At 44.5% G+C, this 3,489-nt stretch overlaps 1 pseudogene; it reads right to left on the bottom strand.

Annotated features, from left to right (window-relative positions):
- Positions 1-256: 256 nt before the first annotated feature.
- LOC149744234 (melanoma antigen preferentially expressed in tumors-like) lies at positions 257-3,003 on the bottom strand (annotated as a pseudogene).
- Between the last annotated feature and the right edge of the window lie 486 nt (positions 3,004-3,489).

Consider the following 3,489-nt stretch of genomic DNA (forward strand, 5'->3'; position numbering starts at 1 on the left):
TGTGGTTAGTAACCAGAAAATGTAGAGGGCAGTGGGCAAAAGATCCAGCGGACATTTCAAATTCCTCTATTTCCTTTTTAAAGTTCCTCTTTTATAGAGATCAGTTTACATATCCAGTGTTCCTAACCCCAGTTTCCTAGAACAGTAGAACTTTATATATGTGTCTCTACAAACTTGGGTATCAGGCAAAAAAAAAAAAAATGACCGCTTTCATGGCCACACATCAGTGTTGAAACACCTCCCTGTGCTGTGGAAATCACTCTGAACAACTGACCCATTTCATGTCGTTCCACTGTGCCCCGTGCAGCATCGCTTCCAACTGAGCCTGAACTTCAGCAAGTTTCTGTCGGTCCAAACGGTCATGAAAAATCCATTCCTCGTAGCAATGGACAGGGACAGGATAAATCACATACTTCAGCTTCATCAAGGAGGTCAAGTGCTGCAGAAGGCTCTTGAGTACAGGCATTGTAATGGGATTGAAGGCAAAGCTAAGGACATGGAGGTGGGTACAGTGGCTCAGGGCTGGGAGGACGGCAGAGAGAGTAGAATCAGTTATCATACAATTGTTTATCTCCAGATGTTGCAGGGTGCTTGAGACCTTCTCCAGCAGAGTCTGGAAGGGCTCATAAACTTCTGAGAAGATGTGGTTGTTACTGAGACTCAATACCCTTAGGTGGGTGGCCTGAGAGCTCTGGGACAGGACAGTGATATCTCTGTGAGAAAGGTGACAGTGAGGTAGATACAGTGAATCCAACTGAGGTGGCACAACTCTATAAAGAGAAAAATGTAAGGTTATTTCAGAAGAATGAGGGCAATGAGCCCCAAATTTTAGGTACCTAAGGCTCTAGAATAAACTACTGTGTTCATGGTTTGCAAAGGTGGTTAACAATGTGGACTTTGGGATCAGACTTTATAGATTTGTGACCCTGAGAAAGTTACTTTACCACTCTGAGGTACAGGGTTTTAATCCTGAAAATGTGCACAGCAGTAATTATTATACAGAACTGTGGGAAAGATTAAGTGAAGAAATTGCATGCACTTAGTATATACGACATAATCAGTGTTGGATCTGATTCACTTATTTGGGGAGGATGGGTCTGGGAAAGCAGCCAACTGAGGGTTTCCTTTGACTAGTACCCAGATGACATGCTCTCCATTCAGGGTCTAAAGCTTGGGGGAAATACAGGAGCAAAATTATCTGGCAGTGTTAACTATTGGGGCCCATCCATGGGCATGTGCATTAGTCCTATAGCTTAATGTTTCTCCATCTGAATGCCTCCCTTTCCTCTCTAGAGAGCTGTAAAGTCCAATAGGAGAAGGACTGAGTCATTTTCACCAATATATTTACAGACTTCTTTTAGGGTCTGCCCATGGTCACTGAATGAATGAATGAATGAATGAGCACAGCTTCCTTTTCTAACCTCATCTGCTGCTCAACGTAAGGTACCCCTCTCTCCCCTGGCTACGTTCAAACTCCCAGCAGTGCCTATGCTGAGGCAAAGAGAGAAATGGGTTACAAGGAGCTTAGGAAGATCCAAGCATGGTCTCTTCTGTGTTAACAGTGAGGTGATCAGGGAACCCAGGTTCCTCCCCACCCCCTCACCTGAGCAGTTTGTGCAGTTGATCTGTAAGGCAGAAGAAAGACAAGCTGAGCTCCTGGAGATCGTCCAGCCGCCCAAGGCAGAGGAGAAAAGATCTGAAGTTCCTTCTCTTATAAGATTTCAAGGGGATGTTACACAGAGTAAGGCTGTTCAGGTGGATCACCTGAGCCAAAAGGTGATGACTTCACTCAGATTAGCCTGATCCATTTCCAGGTTCTCAATGCACCCAGATCCAGAAACTGCAGGATACTTTTGTGCCCAGACATTCTATCGATTTGCAAATCTCTGCAGCAGACGTGCAAGGACCCAACATTCTGCTGAATTTTACTACAAAGGAAAGAGAGGAATTGCTCTGTTCTCAAGGTACTATTGAGGGAAATATCCACTAGTAATTCCATGGGTTCCTGAGCTGACTGAGGCTCAGACCTGGAATTACCAATCCCGAGGCACGTGACTCTATGCTGAGCTTCTTCTATCTTAAGGACAGAGTGCTGAGAGTAAATGCATGACTGAAAACAGAAAGGGAATGTGGTCCCAATCTCAGAGCATATTGTCTCACAGTCCAGGTCACATCTTAAATCTAGGATCCTCAGTTTGGGCCCCCTGTAAGGAAAGGAAGAGACAGAACACATGAGAGATAGCTGATTTTAATATAACCCAGCAAGATCAATGATGAGAAGCAGGGACAGAACACTTTAACCCTGGTTTTCACTTCATTCTCATTCACCAAGAAGTTCTTTCCACACAAATGCAGCGTCTTTCATCCTTTCCCCACCCCCTCCTTCACCTCCGGTCTTTCCCTGTCTCAATGCCCATATTCCACTTCTGTGTAATCGCACTCAGATCCATTCATAGTATCCTCAAACACCTCTATTCTATAATCAACACTATAAGGCAATAGAGTCCCAAAGGTGACCCCAAGTGCTGACCGACAGCTCTGCAAAGACTGCAGTATTCACCATTGGCTACTGTTGGGAGACCGTTAGGTATTCCCCTGCCCCAGGCTACAGCATACACTCTTGCTGACTCCCTGTGTCTCTACTGGTAATAGTCTTACCAAGAGGAAGAGTTCTGGGCAGGGAGGATCTGCAGACCATCAATCATGGCTTCCAAGATGTCATAGTATGACTCCTGTGTGTTCAATGACCCAATATGGAGACAGCGAAAAGGCCAAACCCTAACCATTGCCTTTAGTATCGTCCTATGCCCACCCAAGAAGGCAGCATTGAACAATGGAACAAAGAGATCTCTTGGGATTTCGTCCAGGGCATGGATAGCTGCAGGCTCATTATTCAGCAGACTCTTTGCAGCAAGCTCTAGGAGGGTGACTGTGATCTTTTGGTCCATCTTCAAAAACCTGCTTCAGAGTGGAGAATTTTTAGAAATCCTGAGAAGATATCTATAGTCACTTGTTTGCTTCCAGGGTTAGCTATGGGCAAAATACTTATTGAATAAGTATGTGGTGAATCATAGGGCCAACTCAAGTGACCTCTACTATAGGAATAGAATGAAAATGGACTTGTCTGTATATTTAAATAAATATGTGTACACAAACGTGTGTACACACACACACACACACACACACTTACATGAGATAAAATTCCATTAGAAATCAGAGGTAAGTTAGCAGAAGACAATGCTGACCACCTAGCTGCCTTCCTCAAATTATTTCCTCCTGAGGAGCTTCAAGATGGCAGAAGAGTAAGAAGTGGAGGTCACCTTCCTGCCCACAAATACATCAGAAATACATCTACATGTGGAACAACTCCTACAGAACACCTACTGAATGCTGCCAGAAGTTCTCAGACCTCCGAAAAGGCAAGAAACTCCCCAAGGACCTGGGTAGGGTAAAAGAAAAAACAGACACAAAAGGATAGGGATCGGACCT

The sequence above is a fragment of the Delphinapterus leucas genome, chromosome X (assembly GCF_059928025.1).
Source record: "Delphinapterus leucas isolate spDelLeu-1000000601 "Yukka" chromosome X, BTC_Dleu_Yukka2, whole genome shotgun sequence".
Taxonomy (NCBI): domain Eukaryota; kingdom Metazoa; phylum Chordata; class Mammalia; order Artiodactyla; family Monodontidae; genus Delphinapterus; species Delphinapterus leucas.